This window comes from Neofelis nebulosa, chromosome 2 (genome assembly GCF_028018385.1).
Source record: "Neofelis nebulosa isolate mNeoNeb1 chromosome 2, mNeoNeb1.pri, whole genome shotgun sequence".
NCBI lineage: Eukaryota > Metazoa > Chordata > Mammalia > Carnivora > Felidae > Neofelis > Neofelis nebulosa.
This window is the reverse complement of record NC_080783.1, coordinates 112,768,968-112,781,163: the sequence shown is the minus strand read 5'-3', so window position 1 is coordinate 112,781,163 and position 12,196 is coordinate 112,768,968. Positions and strand designations below refer to the sequence as shown.

Below are 12,196 nucleotides of genomic sequence, written 5' to 3'. Positions count from 1 at the left end.
GAAAGCAGACTAGAGCAAAGCCTCATTCCATCAGATCCACTAACAGGAAATTCTGCATGCATCAATCAAGTGGAAAGTGCCAGCCTTCTTGGTGCATATGTCTGGACAGAATTTGATTCCGGAGGAGATTGGCTTCCCTCCGGGGCTGGCGGCCGCTGTGAGTGATGTCACCAGCTGGTTGGCAGTGAGGTGACAATGTAAATCAGCTGCTAAGCAGCAAGGACAAGCACAGACCAAGGACTAACCACAGGGCTGGAAGGGAGAACTATCACCTGGGAGGCAAAATGGAGGGGCCAGCTGAGTCCTGGAAGCAGATGGTGGACAGGGCCTGTGGCCACAGAGAGAATTCAACACAGCAGTATGGTAATACAGCTCAATTCTCAGGACGTCTTTGTGCAGAGAAAAAGTCTGGGGAACTGGCCCTCTGCCTCGCAGGTCATCCTGTTCCTGGGATGTTTTTGTGTGAAGACAAAACCTGGGTCTTGGCCCTACAGTGCTACAAGATAATTTTGGTTTCATTACTCTCAAATTTATTCTCTGCATCTTCCAGGTGGTAAAATGCCATTTCCCAGCATGTGATACCCGAAAACTGACAGCAGGCCTAAATCCTTATTTTGGTACCTGAGCTCCCAGCAGCACAGACCCTGTTCAACTTTTCAACCTCCTCTCTAGCCCCTCTGCCCACTGATCAGAGGTCATTCATAGCAAGCTATACCCTTTCTACTTCTGTGGGTCCACAGGGAGATCTCCGTCCCATCTCAGCTCTGTCTTTCCCTTGCACACACCATTGTTATCCATTCTTCAACACTTCTCAGCCCTTGGCCCCTGCAGGAAGCTCTCCCTGGCTCACTTGACATGGCCCTATCATTGAATTCTGGCTTTGACTTCTCTTACCTTGCATTCCCCAGGCTATGAGATCCCAAGAGGAAGGTCAAGCTCTGGTTTTCTTATTTTCTCTACCACTTAGCATGTTTCATTGATGTTTAAATATTCCTTGTGATTTGGGTTCAAATTTAAGCTGTGTTTTATTTTGGAAATTTGTTTTTCCTTCATAGGGAAATCCTAAAAAATATTCAAAAGCCATTCATTGATCGGAGCTTTAACAACAAAGGGAAATATGAAAATGTGCCCATTGTGACCAGGAAAGTTGGAGCATTCTCTTTGCAGTTGTTATTTCTTCATCTTCTAATCCCAAATTTAACTTAGGGCTGAGTTAGATGGCATCCTGTAGGCATTAAAAAGTGTAGGTAATATAAACACAGTTCCTACATGCTTCAGTGCCAGGTGTGCTGCTGAGCAGACCAAGGAGATCCAGCAAACTGTTCCCAGATCTATAAATCAGGCCCCAGAAGTGAGCTTCTCCAGTTCTGAGGGAATAAAGAAGAAGAGAAGGATGATTAGCTTTTTATCAATTGATTCCTAGGCCTGGATCATAGTCAGGTTCCTTAGAGGGTAGCTAAGTTTTGCATTATAATTTATTGTTGCTTATAACCTTGGCTTTGTATTCTCAGGAAAGGGAAGCAGAACCTTTCCTTAGACTAGAGGATACACAGTTGATGCAGGAATGCTGGCCGTCTCCTTAGAACTGGATTAGAAATCTGCTTGTCCCAACTCTTGTAAGTGATGATGTGGAAGGACAGGGTACTTTAATTCACAATTACTTCTTCTTTGACATTGATTACCTAATCATAGTTCTGCCATAATCTCCTGGTGGGAAGTGTGTTTTCATCTCATTTATCTCACCTGTTAGAATAAAGACAGGGGATATGTTCTATTCGTTACTCTATTCCATTCCAATAGCAGAAGGTAGGTGTCTGAAAACGGCAACTATATGAATGAATAAGTTAGATCATCCTCAATGATTTGTCAGGGATTTAATGCATACTTATTAGAGTTAAATGGCTAACCTTTGTGGGATAAAGTACAAAGTGACCTTCAAATGCCACCGTTACAACAAAAGGAGGGAGGAGATATTACTGTCCCATTTCATAAATGAAGGCACATAAGAGAACACACAACAGCATGTGGTGAGGCGGTGCTTTGTGTCCAGGCCAGGCCTGCCTCTGTTCTCATTATCCTCCTCCAAGCCTTGCTTAACTCTTGTCCCCAGAGAAAATATGCATGTTCACATCACATATTTGTAAGGTTGCATATCACACTGCATTGTGATTCCTGAGTTGTGCTAGTTGGTGAGATCTTTGAAGACAAACCTGCTCTTACAGCTGCTAGCTGCTCCCGGATTGGCATTGACTGGGTGGCACAGGGAGGCTGGAATTCTAGATGGAAGGAATTGTGGGGCCTGGGACTGTGGTCAGAAGGGACACTGAGGGATGGGGCCAGGAAAGAACAGGGATGGGTGGGGACCTGGGAGTCTAGAATGGTCCTCAGGAGTGTGGACCACAATGGGGAGAGGAGACGGAGCATCTCATTTGAGCCACAATGTCTCAGAGACAAGATTGGCAGTACTTGTTAAAAAGTTACACAGTCCAGTTGGTCCTCTCCAAGAAGTTTTCTGAATCCTTGGCTTTCAGTGACAGAGTATTTTACTTTTTACTTGGGGAAAGAGGGATTTTGGAACTAAATCATAAAAATAATTTTGGAATTTGAAAAGCATATGGGAGACATATGACTTTGAGTAGAATTCTATGTAGCAAAATAATTAGGGGAGAGAGTGGAAATGACCAGTTATGAGGTGCACATCTTTTAACTGGAGACATTACTCTTGTGTAGTGTGGCTAATTTGTCTGCTCAACATGAGTACAGAAAGAATTTCCTATTTGCCAAAATAAGTTATTAATAAAATAGTTCCTGAATAGATGTGACATTTTATAAGCACAAGAATTATTGCTTTTTTAAAAATTTTGTTTGTTTTTGAGAGACAGTGCAAGTCGGGGAGAGGCAGAAAGAGTGAGACACAGGTTCCAAAGCAAGCTCCAGTGTCTGAGGTGTCAGCACAGAGCCCAACGTGGGACTTGAGCTCACAAGCTGTAAGATCATGACCTGAGATGAAGTTGGACACTTAACTGACTGAGCCACCCAGGCACCCCTTATAAGCATTATTTCTAGCTGTTACTCAATCCTTCTGGATCAATATTATCACCATTTCACAGCAAAGGAATCTGAGACTGGACAAGATTGAATATCTTGCCCAGGTATCATAGAAAGGAGCACATAGAATACATTTAAACCCATCACTGTAATCTCTTTTACAAATTTGAGGAAAGAAGGAGGAAGGAAGGAAGGAAGGAAGGAAGGAAGGAAGGAAGGAAAGAAGAAAAAGGAAAAAAAAAAACCCTCAATGGACTTGCATTCTGACTGTAGAGACAAAAGTGAATATGTATGACATGGTGGCACAGTAAGATAAAAGCAGTGTAAGAGAACTGCTAAAGCTCACCAGTGACGAGTTTGAGAGCAGTGAGACCCACATGGAGTATTTGGAAGGCCAGCACAGCTTGGGTATCTGCCTGCGATGAGCCTAAGGAGCATCTTTTTTTTAAAAAAAATTTTTTTTTTAATGTTTATTTTTGAGACAAAGAGAGACAGAGCATGAATGGGGGAGGGGCAGAGAGAGAGGGAGACACAGAATCGGAAGCAGGCTCCAGGCTCTGAGCCATCAGCCCAGAGCCTGACGCGGGGCTCGAACTCACGGACTGCGAGATCGTGACCTGGCTGAAGTTGGACGCTTAACCGACTGAGCCACCCAGGCACCCCTAGCCTAAGGAGCATCTTAAAAGCCTTTAGAACCAAACAGGGTCAAATTGGAGGCAGCTCTTTAAAGCATCTCCCTTATCTGTATGGGAGGGTGGGTCAGCACAGCGAGGCCTGAAAGGTGTGCTGGGGCTTGGGATGGGCCCTGAGCCAAGCCTCATGGGCCTGAAGTTGTAACAAATGAATAACACACAGATGCCAAGAAGGCTCATGGGGAAAGGAACAGTGGTATGCCTTCCTTTTGAAGCATGAGCATAGGGGAGAAGCTAAGGAATAGATAACTACATGAGGGAAATGAAGTGGATAAAGGCAGATGGAGGGAAGTCTGGTAAAATTCTGGAGATTACATTGAGAGTATTTATAGATATTGCACAGAAGCAATGAGTAGGTTTTCTGGGGAAGGTCTTTCAGATATAGAAGTTTTGACCATTATGGAACTGGCAGAATAAGCAGGCATGAGCAAATTTCATATAAAAAAGCAGTAGAAGGCCTTTGGAAACTTCAGAGCAATCTGTGCCCCAGGGTCATCAGAAGCATGGGTGATGGTGGATGGCTCTAGTCTCCATATAAATGAGCATCTTGTAGGAGTAGACAGTAGTTTTTATAGGTGCCTTCAGAATATAGTGTTTATATTTAAACATCCACATAAAAACCACAACATTTCTTGTTTTTGTTTTCTTAAAACAACATTTAAAACACTATAGTTTTTACTAGTACCACTATATAAGAGGTGAGCCAACACAGACTTACCTCTAAGGTAATATTTAAAAGAAATAAACCTGAGATTCTTCAGGATCAAGATGATATCCTAAGTGATAATGTTTAAACACTTTCCTCTGCCAATTTCCCGCTATAATGACTCAACAAATATAAAAGACCAAATTCTATATCACAGTCAGTAGCCATAAAAAATTGAACACTGACCTACAAAATCTCTGACAGCTCATCTTTAACTCTCAGTATGAATGAAGCATGTGAATGTTTGCAAAGAGCAAGATCACAGAACCTAGGAAAACTACAATTCTCTTAGAACAGCACAGTGTGAGCATTTAAAACAAATGGTTTCCTGTCAGATAAACTTACCCCAGGAAGAAGAAATGAACAGTAAAAAGAGAGAGCAAACTGCTTCAACAATAAACGCCCAAACTCTAATCGTATTTTTGAAAGCTGCAGGAAAGATGGAGAATTGGTGGGCAGCAGTAGAAAGTTATGAAAAGCAGCAATTTCAAGGAGTTATTAGATGTTAAAAAAAAAGAGTGGCATAAAGCATAAGAGACTGTTAAAAACTGAGAACAAACTGAGGGTTGATGGGGGGTGGGAGGGAGGGCAGGGTGGGTGATGGGTATTGAGGAGGGCACCTTTTGGGATGAGCACTGGGTGTTGTATGGAAACCAATTTGACAGTAAATTTCATATATTAAAAAATAAAAAATAAAAAAAAGAGTGGCATGATTACTGAAATAAACAGCACATTGGAAACTAAGGAAAAGCAAACTATATAATTTCTTAAAGGGATTCTCCTGCAGCTCAGATGAAAGAGATAGACAGAGGGAATATATGAGTGATAAAAAGAAGTAGAAAGATTTTCAGTCCTGAAATGGGTACATTGGGAATTCCAGAAGACAGGATAGAGCAAGTGAAAGAGAGACACGAACAATAGCTTCTCTGAACTAAAATAAAAATAAAAATAAATAAAAAAAATAAATATAAATAAATAAATCTCAAATAAATAATGCTAAATAGCAAAACAATCAAAAGTTAAAGTAATTTTACATTACTATTTTTGATACAATTTAATTTTTAATATAATTTAATTTTTGTGAACCTTGATGCAAATGTTGAGAAAGATTTCTTTTTTTTATTATATGAAATTTATTGTCAAATTAGTTTCCATACAACACCCAGTGCTCATCCCAAAATATGCCCTCTTCAATGCCCATCACCTACTCTCCCCTCCCTCCCACTCCCCATCAACCCTCAGTTTGTTCTCAGTTTTTAAGAGTCTCTTATGCTTTGGCTCTAAGTTTGTTTGTTTGTTTGTTTGTTTGTTTGTTTGTTTTTGAGAGACAAAGAGGCAGAGGGAGAATGAGAGCAGCGGAGGAGCAGAGAGAGACTCCCAAGCAGGCTCCGCTCTGTCAGCAGAGCTCCACTTGGGGCTCGAACTCATGAACTGTGAGATCATGACCTTAGCTGAAATCAAGAGTCGGGCACTTAACTGAATGAGCCACCCAGGCACCCCTTAAGGTCACTTAAAATAAAATAAAAATTCTTCCTCTGACCAATTCAAATATTATTGTGTACTGCATCACTGAAAAATAAAAAAAAGTTTTTCATAAACAACAAAAACATATCAAGTAAAAAGAAAGGGCATACAGTTACTTCAAATACATGCATGTGTTTCTGATATGCAGTAATTTGACACTTTCATCCTCAGCATTCAACTCAGAGTTTGAGTCTAAAGTGCTTCACACCTGGAGGTTCAAGGTTTCTCTGAATCAATATTGCAGGGGTGGCTCTTAATCTGTGCTAAAGATTGAGAATTTCTGAGCACCATTTGTACCTGCCACACAGTTTGGAGGAAAATGGAAGAATTCTGGACAGAAATGTGCTTTATATGTTTGGGGAACAGCAAGATCAGCAGGCCTTGTAACTGTTGAGTTTGGAGAAGTTAATGGAAAAGAGGTCACTAAATGTAGGGCTTACAGACCATGCTAAGGCTTCTATGTTTCATTCTAAGTGTGATGAGAAATCACTTATGTGACATATTTACATTTTAAGAGCCTTGTTCTAACTTATTTGACAGAATGGACTGCATAAGGGCAAGATTGGATTTACAGATACCAGGGAGGAAGTTATTTTATTTGTCAGGATGAGAAAAGTGAGGATACTTTACATGAGGATGCCACTAAGAGAAGCAGATTTGAGATATGTTTGAAAGCCAGAGTTTTAGGTGGATTAACTTTTAGAGAAAGGCAGAAAGCAGATAGCAAAACTGTGAGTAAGCCTCAATAAAGGATAGTGAGGGAAGAAAGGTAGGTAGGAAAAGAATTGAGATATGAACTAACGGCATTGACTTCAAAGGGCCTACAAAGTTTCAGAGAGGAGGAAGAAAGAGTGCTCTGGAAATAGCAATGTGGAAGAAGGAAAACCAGCTGCACATTTATGCTTAATGTGCATGACATGGGGAAAGGAAAAGAACCCACTAATAGAGAAGTAAGTCCTCAGGGGAAAGCTAGCGTTTGTTTAGAACAAGACTGTGAAGGGAATTTTCAAAGAGATTTACTATATAGAGGATTTCGCTAATGAGAACTGATAATCTGCAGGGCAGAGTAGAAGGGCTTGGGTAGTGAGGGCACATTAAGAGATTGGTGATTAAGTGAAAGAAAGAACTCAATGGAAGTCTGCATGAAGAGTGCCTTGGGATTCTTGTTATGACATCCCAAAGAGTGACTTAAGGCATGATGAAATTATTCCTAATGGTCTGCTTTGAGGAAGAGAAAAATCAGTTCCAATTATCCCTCTTTTCTGGACTGTTCCTTTGATTGTTTAAAACTGGTACAGCATAATTGAATTATATGTCCTTCAGAATTAAATAGCATCCTTTGCAAATTACTTGGAAACTTCTGACAGATGAATGTCCATTTCCTGAGTCTTAGGCATTTATAATAAAAGAAAAATTGGTCACACCAATTTGCCAATTCTGAAATTTCAGCTACCTAGTTCAAGAGACCTGGCAATATCCGTTAATTGTAATTATAATGCAATTCTCATCTTTGTTTCTTTCTATGTAATGTTTCTTTTTTTTTAAATCTGATTTTTAGATGTCCTTGGTTTGTAGCAGTTTGACTAAGTTTTCCTTGTCCTTCTCCAAGGACAGAAGTCTTCATTGACTCCCTTACATCAGAAAGAGTGTATCTTTGCCTAGGACTTAGGGGCAGGAGATTTTTCTGTCTCTTCCTTGGTAACCTAACCTAAGGTTTTTGCTTTGCAAGAGAAGAGTCCGGGGAAGCAGTCAGTGTTTCATATCTCTCTTACTTGTGAATCTTTTCTGTGAGTCTAGTGGAAAGTCAATGAGAAAAACCTTGCAAGTGACTGAAAACTTCCTTTGTGTCTGATATTCTAATTGTTTCAACTAATATGTTAATACATAGCTAAACTTTTAAAATGTTAAAATTTTTAACTGCATTTTTTTCTAATTTTTATGGCAGCTACTTTTTCCTAGTTTGCTTTGCCCAAAATGAAAGAGTTCATGCATCCTGTCTATTCTTGGAAAGGCTTTGAATTTCCTTAAAATCCAGTTCACCTGATTGCCTTGTGTTTTCAGCCCTCTTGTGAGTTAAAAAGTGTTATGATTTTATAGGTTATGCAACTTTATCACTTACTGGATGATAGGAGAGTTGTAAGGATCAAGGTGGCATTGCCTTTCTTTTTTCTATATTTTAAACAGAAGCGGGACCTTCTTAGCTACAACTGATGTCACAATAAAATATGTAGAATAAAGAATTAATATTAAAAATACACGGAAAACACAAAAGAGGAAGTGAGAACCTAGGATATTCAATGTTTAGGTAAAGGATAAGAGAAGTTCTACCAGAAGAAGCAAATGTGAATGAGGAAGAAAGAAAATTGAAAGACTAGGACTGAGAACATTTTCAAAACTAATAAATGGTATCAAGGTTCAAAAATTCAAAGTTCCATACACCAAAGCAGAATAAATATAAGCTATTAAAAGCAAAATAAAATGGAAAATATTAAAAGCTACTAGGGATGCATATTATCTTCAAAAGAGAAATAATTGGATTGTCAGTTGACTTCTCAACAAAAATAAAGGAATCCAAAAGAAAGTGGAATAGTACTTTCAAACTAATGAAATACAATGTGTTTTTCTATAATACAAAACCAAGGAAAATTCCCTAAAAATAAAAATGAGGTAAACTTCCAGTGGAAACAAACTCATGTTAACAGCAGATTTATTGAATATTTAAAAATCCATTCCAAACAAATATAATGATGCCAGTGAAAATAGTGGAATAAGGACTTCCAAAAATTTACCACTCCATAAAAGACATTTTTAAGTTTCAAAAATTGTCAGAATCAACTTATGCAGAGGTCTGAAATTTACCTACAGCTTCCCAGGAATGTTTACTTAAGAAAAACAACCATCTGTAATAACAGCAAACTTAGTGGTGTTTTAATGTGACTTAGTCCCATCTCTTGTTCTCTAGCTCAGTGATACTCTTCAAAAATAATAGCACACATTTCTATGGAAGCGTCACAGATGCTGCTGGAATGGTGTAACTGTTTCAAAACCTCATTCTTACAGAATTGTCTTTATTTGACATGTGTGATTGCTTCAACAAAGACCTGATTTCAGAAAGTGGCTCAAATGTCACCCAGTGTGAACAGCTATCTTCCTGGGGGCTTCTGTTGAAGAAAATTACAGGTAAGCCTTTTAATTTGGCAGCTGCCAGAGGCAATAAGAGTTAGGGAGAGCAATTGACTAAAAAGTTTTATCGAGAGTTGAGGAATGAGCTATTCATAGGTTCTTTGAAAGGTCTGACATATTCTGAGATTCTGTTAGGTCACACACATGGGTGGGGCTACATTCAAACTCAGGGAAGACATAAGAATGTCATAAACCAGTGTCTCTAGCTGAGCTTGAGACTACACACCATCAGGAAGTGAAAGCTAAAGTGGAGGTATAAATTACTCAGCTGATTGTTGAATGTGCACACAGAACCCCTAGGCAAAAACTGGGATATTTATTGGTTCTGTGGACTCAAGGAGATCTCTGTTCAGTCATTGGATAAGCACAAAGCTAAGAACAGACTGCAAAGGCCACATGTGGGGGGAAAAAGCACAGACTTTAAAGAATTAGTTCTGAAAAGTCACTAAATAAGCAAATCACAGCTGGACTGGGCAGAGCCAACAACAAACCTGGGGAAAGGGCAGAATTTTATTTCTGGGATTGCTGAATTAAAATGTACAGTATTCTGGGGCACCTTGGTGGCTCAATCAGTTGAGTGGCCGACTCTTGACATCAGCTCAGGTTATGTTCCCAGGGTCATGGAATTGAGCCCTGGGTAGGGCTCTGCACTGAGCATGGAGCCTGCTTGGGGTTCTCTCTTTCCCTCTTCTTCTGCCCCTCCCCAACTCATGTGCATTGTGCATGTGAACTCTTTATTTCTCTAAAATAAAAAAAACCAAAAATACGGTATTCAACATTAAAAATTATGAGACATGCAAATAAAAAACAAGTATGACCTAGAGCCAGGAAAAAAAAAAGAAAGAATGGAAATTGTCTCGGAAGAAGTCCAGTCATTGTTCTTATTGGACTTTAAATTAGCTATTTTAAATATGTTCAAATCACTAAGAGAAAGTGTGGGAATTATGTCTTTCCAAATAGAGAATATCAATAAATGCATCAGAATTACATAATGGAAATTCTGGACTTGAAAGTACAATTATAGTTCTCCTGCATGAGAAATATTAAAGGGAGTCACTCAGGCTCAAGTAAAAGGATACAATACACATTAAAGAAATGAAGAACCCCAGTGAAAGTAACTGCATAGGTAAATATGATAGATGGTATTAATGCACATTTTTGCATTTTTAAATCAGATGATTTAAAAGTTAACTACACAAAGCAATAATTACTGATTTATATTGATGAACACACAATGAATAAAGTGATATTTTTGTGACAATACCAGAATAAAGGGGGAAGTAGGATCTGTCTATCTATCTATGCAAAATTATTGTATACTACTGAAATTAAGTTGATACTAATCTAAATTAGATTGTTATAAATTAAGATATTAATTGGAATCCTCAGGGAAACCAATAAAAAATTATTCAAAAATGCATAGGAAAAAACAAAAACAAAAAGAATAAAAATGGTACAATAGACAACACATATTTAACACCCAAGATGATTACAATGGAGGTAGAGTAACAAAAAGTACATTACATATAGAAAATAAATAACAAAGTACCAGATGTAAATCCTACCTTATCAGTAATCTCATTAAATAAAGATGGGTTGAATTCTCCAATTAAAAAACATGAAATGGCAAAATGGATAAAAACCTGTTAAAGTATATACTGTGTATAAGAGACACACTTTAGCTTCAAAGACATAAATATGCTGGAAGTAAAAGGATGGAGACGGATATACTATCCCAACAACAACCAAATGTGACTTAAATTCACTGTGCTAATATGTTAAAATAAATTTTAAGATAAAAAATCTTTAAGACAAAAAATATGATAAAGGGTCAATGTATCAAGAAGATATAATTATTGAAAATATGTATGTATTGCATATTTAACAACAGAGCATCAAAATATATGTAGCAGAAACTGACAGAATTTAAGACAGAAGTAGATCATATAATAGTTGGAGACTTCAATAACACACTTTTGATTATTGATAGACAAACTAGAAAGATTATCAGCAAAGAAACTGAGGGCTTTGACAGCAATATAAGTCAACTGGACATTAAAAGACCACTCTATAACACTACACCAAATGATTAAAATATGTATTCTTCTCAAGTTTACATGAAAAACTTTCTAGAATAGACCAAATGCTAGGCAATAAATTAAGACTCAATAAATGTAAAATAACTACAATGGAATAAAGTTAGAAAGCAATAAAAGGAGAATTTGGTAAATTAACAAAACAACATTGTCCTAAATAAACAATTGATCAAAGAAGAAATCACAAAAGTGATTAGAAAACACTTTAACATAGATGAGAACTGGAACATAATATACCAAAACTTACAGAATGCAACAAAAGGAGAACTCAGATGGAAACTGATAGCTGTAAGAATATCTATGTTAAAAAGGAGAGACCTAAAATCAATAACCCATCCTTCCACTTAAAGAAATTAAAAAAAAAACAAGCAAAGTAAATTCAAGGCAATTAGAAGGAAAGAAATAGAGATTAGAGTGTTGCAAGATAAACTGAAGTATATTATAATTTTAAAGAGTTTATTTGAGCATACATTCATGTGGAAGAAAAGCCAGAGATTATTTGATTATTTATAGTTAAACAATTTCCTTTTTGGGGAAAGCCTGGTTGGCTGTTTGTACTTGGTTATTCTTAGATTTCATTTTCTTAGATTCCAGTGCATTGATTCCAGCTTAGGTTTTGTTTATATGAGCTACCAGGGCATTAGTACCACCTGGTCTACTGGCCTCCTCATTTAATTACTTTAACAATTTATCCCTTTTGATCATCCTTTGATGATCAAACATCCTTTGATGTTATGATCCTGTTTGATCATAACAAATTGACCAAAAATTTGGTATTAGCACCACTCTCAAGCATCATTAGGTTAAATTGCTCTTGTCTTGTCATAAAATTCATTTGTATGTCATGTTCGTGGAAGAATTGTTTCTGCTGTTCATTTCATTGTTGATATTGTTTCTGTTTCTCCAAGCACAGTGAGACGATCTGATATAGTGCTGCTGGCTACACA

The 12,196-nt window shown here is 37.8% G+C and overlaps 1 long non-coding RNA gene across 4 annotated transcripts in view; it reads left to right on the top strand.

Moving 5' to 3' along the window:
• The first annotated feature begins 229 nt into the window (after positions 1 to 229).
• The window catches only part of LOC131503896 (uncharacterized), a 63,478-nt gene continuing 51,511 nt past the window's right edge, over positions 230 to 12,196 (top strand). For all 4 annotated transcript variants that reach the window (XR_009257683.1, XR_009257681.1, XR_009257684.1 and 1 more), the window contains exon 1: positions 230 to 363. This is a non-coding gene — a long non-coding RNA (uncharacterized LOC131503896). The remainder of the gene's footprint in view (positions 364 to 12,196) is intronic.